The sequence below is a fragment of the Rattus norvegicus genome, chromosome 13 (genome assembly GCF_021556685.1).
Source record: "Rattus norvegicus strain SHRSP/BbbUtx chromosome 13, alternate assembly SHRSP_T2T, whole genome shotgun sequence".
NCBI lineage: Eukaryota > Metazoa > Chordata > Mammalia > Rodentia > Muridae > Rattus > Rattus norvegicus.
The window spans coordinates 86,045,805-86,061,549 of record NC_141546.1 but is presented as its reverse complement, the minus strand read 5'-3'; the positions used below and the strand labels follow the sequence as shown (position 1 = coordinate 86,061,549).

The 15,745-nt window shown below is 57.1% G+C and overlaps 2 long non-coding RNA genes and 9 other non-coding genes across 14 annotated transcripts; 8 read left to right on the top strand and 3 right to left on the bottom strand.

The window, feature by feature from the left end:
• Positions 1–265: 265 nt before the first annotated feature.
• Trnal-cag (transfer RNA leucine (anticodon CAG)) lies at positions 266–348 on the bottom strand. The gene has a single exon. It is a non-coding gene; the product is annotated as a tRNA-Leu (tRNA).
• Positions 349–924: 576 nt separating this feature from the next.
• Positions 925–996, top strand: Trnad-guc (transfer RNA aspartic acid (anticodon GUC)). The gene has a single exon. It is a non-coding gene; the product is annotated as a tRNA-Asp (tRNA).
• Positions 997–1,462: 466 nt separating this feature from the next.
• Positions 1,463–1,534, top strand: Trnag-ucc (transfer RNA glycine (anticodon UCC)). The gene has a single exon. It is a non-coding gene; the product is annotated as a tRNA-Gly (tRNA).
• Positions 1,535–1,965: 431 nt separating this feature from the next.
• On the top strand, positions 1,966–2,037 carry Trnae-cuc (transfer RNA glutamic acid (anticodon CUC)). The gene has a single exon. It is a non-coding gene; the product is annotated as a tRNA-Glu (tRNA).
• A 1,214-nt stretch (positions 2,038–3,251) lies between these two features.
• Positions 3,252–6,674, top strand: LOC148001792 (uncharacterized). Of its 3 annotated transcripts, none has more exons than XR_015635636.1 (4): positions 3,252–3,541; positions 3,938–4,112; positions 4,899–4,956; positions 6,219–6,674. It is a non-coding gene; the product is annotated as an uncharacterized LOC148001792 (long non-coding RNA). The 3 variants fall into 3 exon arrangements; XR_015635637.1 differs by having other exon boundaries at positions 3,252–3,559; XR_015635638.1 differs by having other exon boundaries at positions 3,529–3,760.
• A 1,663-nt stretch (positions 6,675–8,337) lies between these two features.
• Positions 8,338–8,408, bottom strand: Trnag-gcc (transfer RNA glycine (anticodon GCC)). The gene has a single exon. It is a non-coding gene; the product is annotated as a tRNA-Gly (tRNA).
• An 868-nt stretch (positions 8,409–9,276) lies between these two features.
• LOC134481676 (transfer RNA leucine (anticodon CAG)) lies at positions 9,277–9,359 on the bottom strand. Its single transcript has one exon. It is a non-coding gene; the product is annotated as a tRNA-Leu (tRNA).
• Positions 9,360–9,935: 576 nt separating this feature from the next.
• Positions 9,936–10,007, top strand: LOC134481652 (transfer RNA aspartic acid (anticodon GUC)). The gene has a single exon. It is a non-coding gene; the product is annotated as a tRNA-Asp (tRNA).
• Positions 10,008–10,399: 392 nt separating this feature from the next.
• On the top strand, positions 10,400–15,702 carry LOC148001790 (uncharacterized). 2 transcript variants are annotated; one of them, XR_015635634.1, is made up of 5 exons: positions 10,400–10,671; positions 12,068–12,559; positions 12,957–13,131; positions 13,918–13,975; positions 15,247–15,702. It is a non-coding gene; the product is annotated as an uncharacterized LOC148001790 (long non-coding RNA). The 2 variants fall into 2 exon arrangements; XR_015635635.1 differs by lacking the exon at positions 10,400–10,671 and having other exon boundaries at positions 12,270–12,577.
• Positions 10,474–10,545, top strand: LOC134481651 (transfer RNA glycine (anticodon UCC)). The gene has a single exon. It is a non-coding gene; the product is annotated as a tRNA-Gly (tRNA).
• LOC134481650 (transfer RNA glutamic acid (anticodon CUC)) lies at positions 10,977–11,048 on the top strand. The gene has a single exon. It is a non-coding gene; the product is annotated as a tRNA-Glu (tRNA).
• Positions 15,703–15,745: the final 43 nt, after the last annotated feature.

The following is a 15,745-nucleotide window of genomic DNA, read 5'->3' as shown; positions in this document are numbered from 1 at the left end:
CTCGGGGCCCCCAGAGGTTTGCTGTGGACAGAAGGCGCTGGCACCCGGCTGGCTGGTCACCCGGGTGCTCAGGTCCTATCTCCTACTCACTCGACCTTCTCCCACCCGACGCAACACGACCACCCCCCGCCCCCGCTCCCCAACGGCAGAGGTTGGTTGGTGTTGAGGGGAGGGCTCTCCTGCAGATGCAGGTCTGTGAGGGAAGGCTTCGGAGTCGGGTCTTTCGCGGTGGGATGGAGTGCGGTGGAGTGTCAAAAGGCAAGCTTGTCAGGAGTGGGATTCGAACCCACGCCTCCAGGGGAGACTGCGACCTGAACGCAGCGCCTTAGACCGCTCGGCCATCCTGACAGCAGGTCTGGGGCGTAGACCGCTCGCCTCGCAGGCGACCGGCGACCGGCGCCCAGGCGCGCGCAAGCGGGCTTCAGCGGACGGCGCGCCGGGGCAGGCGCCCGTCTGGCCTCGTCTGGCCGCGTCTGGGTGCTCGAGCTGCGGGCCTCGCCCGCCGAACTTTACCTTGCCAGAAGAGCACCGACGACGGGACGCTGCTAGGCGCCAGAGTACCTCCAGGTCCCGGGCCGGATCCCCGGCCTGCAGGCCCCCTGTCTGTCCCCACAGCACGCAGGGCGGCCCGGGTGTGTGGCACCAGCCTCTCGTCCTGACACGGCGAGTGTTGCCCGCAACCACTCGCACTCGGCACCGGTGGCTTAGAGGCCGGGTCTCCAGCCCGGCGGGGACAGGGGTCCGGCGACACGGTGGTCTGGCGGGGCTGCGGGTCGGGGTCCTGGTGTTGACGCCGGGTTTCGGGGTCTTTTGGGTTGCGGTGCAGTGCAGAGCAAGAGGTGGTCGTTGGGGGAGACGGACGCCTGTGGTTCTTCCCTGGCGTGGTAGACGGGCACGGAGTGCGTGTGTTTGTGGCTGTCGTCGTCCTCGTTAGTATAGTGGTGAGTATCCCCGCCTGTCACGCGGGAGACCGGGGTTCGATTCCCCGACGGGGAGACATGATGTCCTTTTTGGACACCTAGGTGGCCCGCGGGCGCTAGCCCTTCCACCCACGCCCCACGCGCAGACCCAGACCCACGTCAGCCCGCCGAGCCCCATAATCTCCAGCAAAGCCTCTCCGGAGCCCTCAAACCCCTTTTCTGCCGACTGCACCGGCGCCCGGGCCGCTCAGGGTGGCGGCCTGCCGGGAGCGGTCCCTGGCGCACTGGCCTGGGCTAGCGCGCCGTCTTGCAGCAGCCAGGAGACGGGAGCGCCCCATTGGAAAGGCGTGAACATGTGAGAGGCGCGCGTGGGAGGCCGAGGAAGAGCGCGGAGAGGAGGAGCCGTGGGTGTGTTCGTGGTTGGGGCGTCCCCCGTGCGTGCGTGCGGTGCGCAGGCAAGTAAGAGGTAGGCGGCGTCGAGGGCGCTGGGCGCTGTGTGGTGGCAGTCGGCGGCGACGTGGGGGTGTGGGTCCGGCTGTGCGGCGTTGGTGGTATAGTGGTGAGCATAGCTGCCTTCCAAGCAGTTGACCCGGGTTCGATTCCCGGCCAACGCAGCGTGCCCAACTTTTGCCAAGGTCCTCACCCAGGACGCGCCCACCCGGGCCCAGCCTGGCTCCGCCGAGCTGGGGCCCAGGCTCTACTGTAGGCAGGGAAGATCGGAAAGCGCCAGACCTTTTCAGGTAGTGGGCACCGGGAGGAGAAGCGGCAGGGGCAAGTTTCTAGTCCCCGAAGTCGCACGGTGCTGGCTGTGGAAGCGGCAGAGGCCAGGGGGCAAGTGGCAGCCCAGCGCCAGGGCCAGGGCCAGGGCCAAGAGAGAATCGAGAACGCCAGCCTCCTAAGGCCTTAGCATGCATCAGGCGGCCGGGTATGAGGAGACGGGCAGGCGGGCAGGCCGGCAGGCAGGCAGCATGTCTGCCCTGGTGGCCGAGAGGGTGTGTGTCTGTCTGTTTCCAGGAGTTGATAGCCGTGAGCATGGGACCCACGCTCCCTGGTGGTCTAGTGGTTAGGATTCGGCGCTCTCACCGCCGCGGCCCGGGTTCGATTCCCGGTCAGGGAAGCCTCTCTTCTTAGTCCCTCCACTTCCCACCTCACCACCCTGACCCCTTTTGAGTGACCCTTTTGTTTGTACATGAGCTACACAGACCAAGACCACAACTCCACATCTCCCCTCCATATTTCTCTCTCTCTCTCTCTCTCTCTCTCTCTCTCTCTCTCTCTCTCTCTCTCTCACTCTCCCTCCACCCCCTTTCCCTTTTCCTCTTTCTTTCCAGAAACCCATCACCCAGTACCACAGAACCGTCTTCTGCCTAAGAGTCTCCCTGGCTGCACCATGCCTACCTTAACATCCCGGACCAGCCTCTCTGACACCACACGCCAACTTTGCACTTCCCCAGCTCAGACTCCTTGCTTGCCCTGGAGCCCAGACCTCTCACCTGCCACCATCACAAGCCGAGCTTTCTCACACACCGCCCGGATCACAAACACTCGTCCACCGAGGGAATCTCAACACCACTCCATCTCCTGATCGCCTGCTCTTACCTCTCCAACAAACCCTCTGGCTAGCCCGCTCCTCCTGTCGCACCTACCTCGAATGCATAACCTGTATCACCTGATTGACACGCCTAGCGTGCATCGCGTGCATGACAGGGTGGTCCCAGTGAGCTTTCCGAAATAGTCACAAAGGAGCGTCCAGTTCAAACATCGGTAGCGAATTCTTTCATTTCACACACACACACACACACGCACACACACACACACGCACGCACATTAGACTTGTTTATATATGATGTATGTATAGATACAAACATGTATAAATATGTGTGATAGTATATACTGAAGAACACACATACACACATTTTTTTTTGTTTGTTTTATGTTCTTGTAAAATCTTTAGGAGGTAGAAAATCTATAGGTGAATGGAATACGGTGCTGGTGCTGGGCTTGGCGGTGGTGGTGGCACCGAGAGGGGGATGTTTGCAGGATCGGAAGGGGTTCCTGTGGGCAGGTTTTATTGAGAACCAGATGCTCCCGGCAGAGCCAGAAGCACCTGGCTTGGTTCTCGCACCCAGCTTCCCAGGGACCGACAGTGGGCGTCGCGAGCCAGGATTTCCCAGAAAGCCCCCAAGGGCGGTTTAAGTCGAGCAGAGGCCGTGGCGGGCGGTCGTAATGCCACCGTTTCTCAGGACCCTTGTGTCGCCTGCTGCAGTGGCGGATGTGAATCAGTAAAGTAACCTTGGCACACCGGTAATCACTCCCTGCCCGGATCCCTCCGCCTTGACCCTGCCAGGCAGCGCGGAAACAGTGTCGGATTCTGAGCGCTGAGCTGGGGACTGAGCTCCACCTCAATGGCTAGCAGCCTTGTGAGAGTGCCAGCAGATCCTGGGGACAGCCCAGACAATGCTTATCCGGACCGGACTCCAGCCCACTTCTGCCACCTGAAGGGCTCCGGTTCGTGGGCACCGGGAGGCACCAGAGTCTAAGGGCATCCGGGAAGGGACTGTTCGGCCGGTCCCCGGGCAGCCGCCGGGCGAGAGGAGGAGGCTGCGCCAAACAGACAGCAGGCAAGCCTTCGCCAGCAGGTGTCCCAACAGGGGCGTGGGGACGGGGTGAGGGTGGGTGTGGGAGTGGGGAGCTTGCGGATCGCAAAGATCCGCATGTGCCTCTGTTCTGCTTGGGCTTCGTCCAGAGGAGGATCACACTAGCATGCGCCTGCTGGCAAAGTCTGCGCGGTAGGGTCCAGACCAGTCAGCGATGGCTGGCTGCGGAGCAGCCCACTGAAGGTAGCGATGGTGTGGGTGTTGGGGTTGGGGTGTTGAAGTCAGGACCTGACACTCCCGCGCAGGTGTTCTGGCGTCCTGGAATTCCGGTGCACTCGTGATACCTAGAGTAAAACAAAACAAAACAAAACAAAAAAAAAAAAAAACAACAACGAAATCGTTGTTTTTCACTGTCTCTAGGGTAGGCATCGATTGTTTTCAGCAAGTTCTTTGACACTGAAGACATCCTTGTAGAAGATGGAGATGCTCTCCTCTCAACTATGTGGTTGTTTGGCCGAGGGGGCTTTGCAGCTTTGGCGCTACTTCTGGGGTCACAAGACGGTCCTGGAGCACCCAGAACCTTTGGCATTCTCAAGTAGGTACTGCCAACAGTACACAGTTAGGAGGAAAGTTGCAGGGACCTGATGTTTTCCTTCATGAAATATGTACACAGGGCTGGGGGCTTTGGGATGCGGGGAACCTGTTTTAGCCTCCTCGGCAGAGGAAAAAGAAGAGATCCAACAAGTTTTGTGTGACGATGAATAAGTATGATGTTCTGGGGCTGGCAGTTGGAGGGAGGTTCAGTTCAGTTCGTTGAGGCGGGACATCTGTGCTGTCTGCAAAGCATATCCACATTCCTCTTGGAACTGTGAAGAAAGCAGGAGCAGCAAGCCAGCCTGGAGGGAAAAGCCCACCACGGACAACTTCTGCATGGCTTCCTGCTTCTGGGCTCCTACTGGGGCTTCCCTCTGGGAGGGACTTAGGTGGCAGCCTTAAGGCGAGATCAACTCTTCTCTGTCCAAGTTGCTTTTAGCCACAGCGTCTGATCACAAGCTTACAAAGTCTAGCTCGGACTGAAATCGGTACCAGGAGTGGGGTATTACTGGGACAGACCTGATGAGCTACCTCTTTGGGGATCGTGGAGGGACTTTGACCTCTGGGCTGGAAAGGCTCTAAGTTGGAGGTCCCGAGCTCTCTGTGCTCTCCTGAGGGAGCTTGGAAGGGAGTCTTGAGAGCCATGCAGATGACCAGACTGAGGTGGTGCTCATGAGGTTGTTTTCATTTTCATCCCATCCCACACCCACTCAGAGGGCAGCTTGGGAGTCCCTGATAGACTCTGCTGGGGCCATTCGGTGTTCTGAGTTAAGAATCTGTGTTCCAGGTCAGCCCGGGCTGGAGAATCATCTGTGACTAATGAGCAGGAGACTGGATCCACCAAGGTGAGACCTCGCCTCAGCGTGGACAATCATTGATGTTGTTCAACTGGAGCTGAGAAAGTAGCCATGATTAACGAGACAGCAGCATGACCCGGGTGAAACCCTCTGGGAGTATTTCCTGAAGGTCAACATACAGATGCTGTGTTGCATAGGTGCCTAGACTGCATCTCACCCTAGTCAGGCATTTGAGAATGTGCAGGAGCCAGCCAGGCTGGGATGGATGGAACGCATGAAGGGAGGGATCACTGGGAGCAGGTGAGGAGCTGGGATGCTCGGCAGGACTGGAGTCCAGGAAGGGGAAGCTGATAGAGGACATTAGTGAAGGTGCAGGACCAGTTGGACTGGGAGCCCCAGTGACACAGAAAGGTGTAGTGACCATTTTGGAATTATGGATCTAAAACAACAACAACAAGAACCAAAAAAAAAAAAAATAAAACAAACAAACCCAAAACAACAACAACAACAACAACAACAACAACAAAAAACAAAAACCCACCAGAGAGATCCCTTTCATGCCAGGTGTGGGGCTAAGGGGCTGCTGTCCATGATGTGCTCTTGCACCGGCAGGATTTTGGCAGCTGCTGAAATATTGGGCGACTGTTAGGGCCCAAAGAGGCAGGGTGTGTTGTTGTTTGTTTGTTTCTGGAATCAAGGTTTATGAAATATTTTTGCACAATGGATTTGTCCAAGGAGGAGGGGGATGAGGATGAGGATGAGGTGGAGGAGGAGGAGGAGGAGGAGGAGAAGGAGGAGGAGGAGGAAGAGGAGAAAGTGGAGGAAGGGGAGCAGCAGCAGCAGCAGCAGGAGGAGGAGAAAAAGGAGGAGGAGGAGGACCAGCAGTAAAAGCAAGAGAGGGAGAGGAGGAGGAGAAAGAGGGGGAGAAGGAAGAGGAGGAGGAAAATGAGGAAGCGGAGGAGGAGTAGGTGGAGGAGGAGGAGCAGCAGGAAAACAAAGAGGAGGGAGAGGAGGTGGAGGAAGAGGGGGAGAAGGAAGAGGAGGAGGAGGAAGTGGACGAGGCGGAGGAGGAGGAAGAGGAGGAAGAGCTGGAGGCAGAGGAGGAGGAGGACAATAGTGTCAGTCGTAGCAGAAGCAGTAGAAGTAGCAGTAACAACATGGAAATCCTGACAACCAATATTGAACTCTCCCAGAGAAATTGGCTCCCTCAATCAGCGGGAAGTAGTGTAAGTAGAACGTTGCCCTCCTGGCCAGGGTCTCATTCTGGGAACCTGTCCTTATCTCTTTAACCCCTTTTCTCTCTTCTCTAGTATGAGGGTGTTGAAAGGGTGGAAGAAAAACAGGGCAGAAGAAAGAAGAAGCCACAAAACAGGAGGGGGGCCGTGTCCCTGGGAGCAGCCCAGGCTTGGCTCCCCCCGTGTCAGGGGCAGAGGCCCTAAAGAGAGCACAGCCTAGGCTGTGTCACCTTTGGAGGTGAGAGTCTTGGAGACATCCCTACCGAGGGACAACCGCTAAGGAGAGAAGCAGCCTGGCTTGGAGCCCACGGAGCCAAAGGATCCACAGCAGACAGACACACTGCCTATGCTCCAAGGGACCCTTGGAGCCTTTTGCAGCTCACAACAGAGCAAGCGAAAACAAGACGTGAGACTATGGGATTTGAGAATTAGACGTCGGTTTTGATTTGCTTTTAGTTTTGTGCCTGTACCCTGATTCTTCTTTGCTCCCCTCGTGTTTATCTCGAAAGGAAAAAAAAATGTTATTCAAGGAGCCAACAGTCTACACAGTTAAACTACTAGGGGTTTGAGGAGGGATTGGGGCTTTGACCTCGATAAGAGTCTCTGGGTGTTTTAAGGAGACGATCTTGAAGGTTTGAATGGTTATAGACTGTTGGACAAAGGTCGCGCATATTCATATGGTGAGGATCGCATTCAGATGAGCTCCTGGGGCAGAGCAGGAAAGAAAAGGTTCTGGCACAATGAGGGAACCGTTTGTGTGCCAGGTTGGAAGGGGCTCAACTGTGCTGGTCTGTTCTGGTCAAGTTGGCATAAACCAGCGCACATCTGGGAAGAGGGACTTTGAATCGGGGAGATTCCCTCCTCAGGTGCTGGGTATAGCCAAGTGTGGGGGATATGGTTGTCTGGATCCCCAAGTGACCAGCAGGAGAGTGGGGGTGGGGATGGGCTGGGATGGCTGAATGGTGCCAATCGCCAGGCAGGTGGTCCTGGGGTGGATAAGAGAATGAAGAGGCTGAACTCATGCACAGCTTCTGCATAAGTTCCTGCCTCTGGGTCCACCAACCACGAAGCCCTCAGATCCTTTACACCACACCACCCATACCAACACACCCCCTCCCGCCTCCAGTCCTCCCCACTTCTCCCAGGGTGGTACTCATGAGCTATAAGAAGAAATAAGCCATTCTCGCCCCAATTTACCTTCGGTCACAGAGGTTGATCACAACAAGAGCCAGCACAATTAAGTTTTGGTCCTGGTCTTTACTCAAAAATGGGTATAGGACCCTGGAGATGGGTCAAGCAGCCTGTTCCACCAAGCCCATCATCATCATCACCATTCCCACTGGCGGTGGCGGCGGCGGCGGCGGCGGCAGCAGCAGCAGCAGCAGCAGCAGCAGGAGCTGCAGCAGCAGCAGCAGCAGCAGCAGCAGCAGCATAACAACCATGGGTACACATCAGTATTGGTCACTGAGGGACCGTTCAGTGAGGGAGGGCTTAGCATGGAGGAACATGGAATCAACTGTGTGCCCTTGTGCCTCTGGAGTCCGTGTTATGCGTGCGTGCGCAGGCGAGTGTGTGTTTGTCCCTCTTTCTTTCGTTTCTCTCTGTGTGTGCTCTTTGTGTGTGCCTCTCTTCCTCTATGTCTCTCTCTTATTCTCCTCTCTGAATGAGGGAATCTAAGGGCATGGGCGCGCATGGGAGGGAGTATTCTGTGTCTGTCTTCCCTTCTTCCATATCTGTGTGTGTGTTTGTGTGTGTGTGTGGGTGAGAGAGAGAGAGAGAGAGAGAGAGAGAGAGAGAGAGAGATAAAAGAGAGAGAGAGAGAGAGAGAGAGAGAGAGAGATAAAAGAGAGAGAGAACAGTTTCTCTGGGAAGAGACAGTCTCTCTCTCTCCCTCTCTGTGTTTCTGTGCACATGCTCGGAGGCGCTTAGGCGCTTAGGCGCGGAGTGCATCGACTGAGCAGAGAGGGAGGAGTGTATGGGATGGCAAAGTGAGAGATGTGCACAGGTGAGTGTGTAGGTTGGAGGGCGCGGACAGTGGTGCTGTGGCACACTGAAGACACAGATAGGAGAAGTGAAGCGGTGTTTGGCAGCACTGTAGAGTTGACACACTGGAGTGTCCTGTGATTGATTGTCCCTGTGCGGCCCAGGGTGGGCGAAGGGAAGGTGCGCGTGAGGACCAAAAGGGACTGGACTCTGCATGGGCCGGGAATCGAACCCGGGCCTCCCGCGTGGCAGGCGAGAATTCTACCACTGAACCACCCATGCCCTGAACACACTTACTACCTGATGCTCTCACAGCCTGCCCTTGCTGCCACTCCAGGAACCCTAGCTCCGAATGCTGGCTGCCCGCCTGGATGGATGGATGGATGGATGGATGGATGGATGGATGGATGGATGGATGGAAGGATGGATGGATGGATGGATGGATCGATGCATGGATCGATGCATGGATCGATAGATCGATGGATAGATAGATGGATGGACCTTTGTTTGCGTGGATGCACGCAGGGACGGACAGACGGACGGACGGTCGGTCGGACGGTTCCATTGTTGTATATCTGGTTGTTCGGAAGGACTCATGGATGGAATGATGCATGGGTGGAAAGATGGATGGATCAGCGGTCAGGAGAGGCCAATTGGGTCAGACAGAGGGGACGAGGAGTGTCCAGGCCTCTAGCTGAGGTCGTGGGGTGTGTACCTCGCCTCGCCTGGAAGCCACTGACTGGCACGTATCTGGCGCGCTCCTACGCGCGCTCCTGGCGCGTGTCTGGTGTGTGCACACTCGTGGGAAGCGAGCGAGGAGAGCTTGTTGTAGTGCGGGCACAGGGTCCTTCGAGGAGGCCAGGGCTTCGGTGTGCTGGATTGAAACTCGGGGCCCCCAGAGGTTTGCTGTGGACAGAAGGCGCTGGCACCCGGCTGGCTGGTCACCCGGGTGCTCAGGTCCTATCTCCTACTCACTCGACCTTCTCCCACCCGACGCAACACGACCACCCCCCGCCCCCGCTCCCCAACGGCAGAGGTTGGTTGGTGTTGAGGGGAGGGCTCTCCTGCAGATGCAGGTCTGTGAGGGAAGGCTTCGGAGTCGGGTCTTTCGCGGTGGGATGGAGTGCGGTGGAGTGTCAAAAGGCAAGCTTGTCAGGAGTGGGATTCGAACCCACGCCTCCAGGGGAGACTGCGACCTGAACGCAGCGCCTTAGACCGCTCGGCCATCCTGACAGCAGGTCTGGGGCGTAGACCGCTCGCCTCGCAGGCGACCGGCGACCGGCGCCCAGGCGCGCGCAAGCGGGCTTCAGCGGACGGCGCGCCGGGGCAGGCGCCCGTCTGGCCTCGTCTGGCCGCGTCTGGGTGCTCGAGCTGCGGGCCTCGCCCGCCGAACTTTACCTTGCCAGAAGAGCACCGACGACGGGACGCTGCTAGGCGCCAGAGTACCTCCAGGTCCCGGGCCGGATCCCCGGCCTGCAGGCCCCCTGTCTGTCCCCACAGCACGCAGGGCGGCCGGGGTGTGTGGCACCAGCCTCTCGTCCTGACACGGCGAGTGTTGCCCGCAACCACTCGCACTCGGCACCGGTGGCTTAGAGGCCGGGTCTCCAGCCCGGCGGGGACAGGGGTCCGGCGACACGGTGGTCTGGCGGGGCTGCGGGTCGGGGTCCTGGTGTTGACGCCGGGTTTCGGGGTCTTTTGGGTTGCGGTGCAGTGCAGAGCAAGAGGTGGTCGTTGGGGGAGACGGACGCCTGTGGTTCTTCCCTGGCGTGGTAGACGGGCACGGAGTGCGTGTGTTTGTGGCTGTCGTCGTCCTCGTTAGTATAGTGGTGAGTATCCCCGCCTGTCACGCGGGAGACCGGGGTTCGATTCCCCGACGGGGAGACATGATGTCCTTTTTGGACACCTAGGTGGCCCGCGGGCGCTAGCCCTTCCACCCACGCCCCACGCGCAGACCCAGACCCACGTCAGCCCGCCGAGCCCCATAATCTCCAGCAAAGCCTCTCCGGAGCCCTCAAACCCCTTTTCTGCCGACTGCACCGGCGCCCGGGCCGCTCAGGGTGGCGGCCTGCCGGGAGCGGTCCCTGGCGCACTGGCCTGGGCTAGCGCGCCGTCTTGCAGCAGCCAGGAGACGGGAGCGCCCCATTGGAAAGGCGTGAACATGTGAGAGGCGCGCGTGGGAGGCCGAGGAAGAGCGCGGAGAGGAGGAGCCGTGGGTGTGTTCGTGGTTGGGGCGTCCCCCGTGCGTGCGTGCGGTGCGCAGGCAAGTAAGAGGTAGGCGGCGTCGAGGGCGCTGGGCGCCGTGTGGTGGCAGTCGGCGGCGACGTGGGGGTGTGGGTCCGGCTGTGCGGCGTTGGTGGTATAGTGGTGAGCATAGCTGCCTTCCAAGCAGTTGACCCGGGTTCGATTCCCGGCCAACGCAGCGTGCCCAACTTTTGCCAAGGTCCTCACCCAGGACGCGCCCACCCGGGCCCTGCCTGGCTCCGCCGAGCTGGGGCCCAGGCTCTACTGTAGGCAGGGAAGATCGGAAAGCGCCAGACCTTTTCAGGTAGTGGGCACCGGGAGGAGAAGCGGCAGGGGCAAGTTTCTAGTCCCCGAAGTCGCACGGTGCTGGCTGTGGAAGCGGCAGAGGCCAGGGGGCAAGTGGCAGCCCAGCGCCAGGGCCAGGGCCAGGGCCAAGAGAGAATCGAGAACGCCAGCCTCCTAAGGCCTTAGCATGCATCAGGCGGCCGGGTATGAGGAGACGGGCAGGCGGGCAGGCCGGCAGGCAGGCAGCATGTCTGCCCTGGTGGCCGAGAGGGTGTGTGTCTGTCTGTTTCCAGGAGTTGATAGCCGTGAGCATGGGACCCACGCTCCCTGGTGGTCTAGTGGTTAGGATTCGGCGCTCTCACCGCCGCGGCCCGGGTTCGATTCCCGGTCAGGGAAGCCTCTCTTCTTAGTCCCTCCACTTCCCACCTCACCACCCTGACCCCTTTTGAGTGACCCTTTTGTTTGTACATGAGCTACACAGACCAAGACCACAACTCCACATCTCCCCTCCATATTTCTTTCTCTCTCTCTCTCTCTCTCTCTCTCTCTCTCTCTCTCTCTCTCTCTCTCTCACTCTCCCTCCACCCCCTTTCCCTTTTCCTCTTTCTTTCCAGAAACCCATCACCCAGTACCACAGAACCGTCTTCTGCCTAAGAGTCTCCCTGGCTGCACCATGCCTACCTTAACATCCCGGACCAGCCTCTCTGACACCACACGCCAACTTTGCACTTCCCCAGCTCAGACTCCTTGCTTGCCCTGGAGCCCAGACCTCTCACCTGCCACCATCACAAGCCGAGCTTTCTCACACACCGCCCGGATCACAAACACTCGTCCACCGAGGGAATCTCAACACCACTCCATCTCCTGATCGCCTGCTCTTACCTCTCCAACAAACCCTCTGGCTAGCCCGCTCCTCCTGTCGCACCTACCTCGAATGCATAACCTGTATCACCTGATTGACACGCCTAGCGTGCATCGCGTGCAAGACAGGGTGGTCCCAGTGAGCTTTCCGAAATAGTCACAAAGGAGCGTCCAGTTCAAACATCGGTAGCGAATTCTTTCATTTCACACACACACACACACACACGCACACACACACACACACGCACGCACATTAGACTTGTTTATATATGATGTATGTATAGATACAAACATGTATAAATATGTGTGATAGTATATACTGAAGAACACACATACACACATTTTTTTTGTTTGTTTTATGTTCTTGTAAAATCTTTAGGAGGTAGAAAATCTATAGGTGAATGGAATACGGTGCTGGTGCTGGGCTTGGCGGTGGTGGTGGCACCGAGAGGGGGATGTTTGCAGGATCGGAAGGGGTTCCTGTGGGCAGGTTTTATTGAGAACCAGATGCTCCCGGCAGAGCCAGAAGCACCTGGCTTGGTTCTCGCACCCAGCTTCCCAGGGACCGACAGTGGGCGTCGCGAGCCAGGATTTCCCAGAAAGCCCCCAAGGGCGGTTTAAGTCGAGCAGAGGCCGTGGCGGGCGGTCGTAATGCCACCGTTTCTCAGGACCCTTGTGTCGCCTGCTGCAGTGGCGGATGTGAATCAGTAAAGTAACCTTGGCACACCGGTAATCACTCCCTGCCCGGATCCCTCCGCCTTGACCCTGCCAGGCAGCGCGGAAACAGTGTCGGATTCTGAGCGCTGAGCTGGGGACTGAGCTCCACCTCAATGGCTAGCAGCCTTGTGAGAGTGCCAGCAGATCCTGGGGACAGCCCAGACAATGCTTATCCGGACCGGACTCCAGCCCACTTCTGCCACCTGAAGGGCTCCGGTTCGTGGGCACCGGGAGGCACCAGAGTCTAAGGGCATCCGGGAAGGGACTGTTCGGCCGGTCCCCGGGCAGCCGCCGGGCGAGAGGAGGAGGCTGCGCCAAACAGACAGCAGGCAAGCCTTCGCCAGCAGGTGTCCCAACAGGGGCGTGGGGACGGGGTGAGGGTGGGTGTGGGAGTGGGGAGCTTGCGGATCGCAAAGATCCGCATGTGCCTCTGTTCTGCTTGGGCTTCGTCCAGAGGAGGATCACACTAGCATGCGCCTGCTGGCAAAGTCTGCGCGGTAGGGTCCAGACCAGTCAGCGATGGCTGGCTGCGGAGCAGCCCACTGAAGGTAGCGATGGTGTGGGTGTTGGGGTTGGGGTGTTGAAGTCAGGACCTGACACTCCCGCGCAGGTGTTCTGGCGTCCTGGAATTCCGGTGCACTCGTGATACCTAGAGTAAAACAAAACAAAACAAAACAAAAAAAAAAAAAAAACAACAACGAAATCGTTGTTTTTCACTGTCTCTAGGGTAGGCATCGATTGTTTTCAGCAAGTTCTTTGACACTGAAGACATCCTTGTAGAAGATGGAGATGCTCTCCTCTCAACTATGTGGTTGTTTGGCCGAGGGGGCTTTGCAGCTTTGGCGCTACTTCTGGGGTCACAAGACGGTCCTGGAGCACCCAGAACCTTTGGCATTCTCAAGTAGGTACTGCCAACAGTACACAGTTAGGAGGAAAGTTGCAGGGACCTGATGTTTTCCTTCATGAAATATGTACACAGGGCTGGGGGCTTTGGGATGCGGGGAACCTGTTTTAGCCTCCTCGGCAGAGGAAAAAGAAGAGATCCAACAAGTTTTGTGTGACGATGAATAAGTATGATGTTCTGGGGCTGGCAGTTGGAGGGAGGTTCAGTTCAGTTCGTTGAGGCGGGACATCTGTGCTGTCTGCAAAGCATATCCACATTCCTCTTGGAACTGTGAAGAAAGCAGGAGCAGCAAGCCAGCCTGGAGGGAAAAGCCCACCACGGACAACTTCTGCATGGCTTCCTGCTTCTGGGCTCCTACTGGGGCTTCCCTCTGGGAGGGACTTAGGTGGCAGCCTTAAGGCGAGATCAACTCTTCTCTGTCCAAGTTGCTTTTAGCCACAGCGTCTGATCACAAGCTTACAAAGTCTAGCTCGGACTGAAATCGGTACCAGGAGTGGGGTATTACTGGGACAGACCTGATGAGCTACCTCTTTGGGGATCGTGGAGGGACTTTGACCTCTGGGCTGGAAAGGCTCTAAGTTGGAGGTCCCGAGCTCTCTGTGCTCTCCTGAGGGAGCTTGGAAGGGAGTCTTGAGAGCCATGCAGATGACCAGACTGAGGTGGTGCTCATGAGGTTGTTTTCATTTTCATCCCATCCCACACCCACTCAGAGGGCAGCTTGGGAGTCCCTGATAGACTCTGCTGGGGCCATTCGGTGTTCTGAGTTAAGAATCTGTGTTCCAGGTCAGCCCGGGCTGGAGAATCATCTGTGACTAATGAGCAGGAGACTGGATCCACCAAGGTGAGACCTCGCCTCAGCGTGGACAATCATTGATGTTGTTCAACTGGAGCTGAGAAAGTAGCCATGATTAACGAGACAGCAGCATGACCCGGGTGAAACCCTCTGGGAGTATTTCCTGAAGGTCAACATACAGATGCTGTGTTGCATAGGTGCCTAGACTGCATCTCACCCTAGTCAGGCATTTGAGAATGTGCAGGAGCCAGCCAGGCTGGGATGGATGGAACGCATGAAGGGAGGGATCACTGGGAGCAGGTGAGGAGCTGGGATGCTCGGCAGGACTGGAGTCCAGGAAGGGGAAGCTGATAGAGGACATTAGTGAAGGTGCAGGACCAGTTGGACTGGGAGCCCCAGTGACACAGAAAGGTGTAGTGACCATTTTGGAATTATGGATCTAAAACAACAACAACAAGAACCAAAAAAAAAAATAAAACAAACAAACCCAAAACAACAACAACAACAACAACAACAACAACAACAACAAAAAACAAAAACCCACCAGAGAGATCCCTTTCATGCCAGGTGTGGGGCTAAGGGGCTGCTGTCCATGATGTGCTCTTGCACCGGCAGGATTTTGGCAGCTGCTGAAATATTGGGCGACTGTTAGGGCCCAAAGAGGCAGGGTGTGTTGTTGTTTGTTTGTTTCTGGAATCAAGGTTTATGAAATATTTTTGCACAATGGATTTGTCCAAGGAGGAGGGGGATGAGGATGAGGATGAGGTGGAGGAGGAGGAGGAGGAGGAGGAGGAGGAGAAGGAGGAGGAGGAGGAAGAGGAGAAAGTGGAGGAAGGGGAGCAGCAGCAGCAGCAGCAGGAGGAGGAGAAAAAGGAGGAGGAGGAGGACCAGCAGTAAAAGCAAGAGAGGGAGAGGAGGAGGAGAAAGAGGGGGAGAAGGAAGAGGAGGAGGAAAATGAGGAAGCGGAGGAGGAGTAGGTGGAGGAGGAGGAGCAGCAGGAAAACAAAGAGGAGGGAGAGGAGGTGGAGGAAGAGGGGGAGAAGGAAGAGGAGGAGGAGGAAGTGGACGAGGCGGAGGAGGAGGAAGAGGAGGAAGAGCTGGAGGCAGAGGAGGAGGAGGACAATAGTGTCAGTCGTAGCAGAAGCAGTAGAAGTAGCAGTAACAACATGGAAATCCTGACAACCAATATTGAACTCTCCCAGAGAAATTGGCTCCCTCAATCAGCGGGAAGTAGTGTAAGTAGAACGTTGCCCTCCTGGCCAGGGTCTCATTCTGGGAACCTGTCCTTATCTCTTTAACCCCTTTTCTCTCTTCTCTAGTATGAGGGTGTTGAAAGGGTGGAAGAAAAACAGGGCAGAAGAAAGAAGAAGCCACAAAACAGGAGGGGGGCCGTGTCCCTGGGAGCAGCCCAGGCTTGGCTCCCCCCGTGTCAGGGGCAGAGGCCCTAAAGAGAGCACAGCCTAGGCTGTGTCACCTTTGGAGGTGAGAGTCTTGGAGACATCCCTACCGAGGGACAACCGCTAAGGAGAGAAGCAGCCTGGCTTGGAGCCCACGGAGCCAAAGGATCCACAGCAGACAGACACACTGCCTATGCTCCAAGGGACCCTTGGAGCCTTTTGCAGCTCACAACAGAGCAAGCGAAAACAAGACGTGAGACTATGGGATTTGAGAATTAGACGTCGGTTTTGATTTGCTTTTAGTTTTGTGCCTGTACCCTGATTCTTCTTTGCTCCCCTCGTGTTTATCTCGAAAGGAAAAAAAAATGTTATTCAAGGAGCCAACAGTCTACACAGTTAAACTACTAGGGGTTTGAGGAGG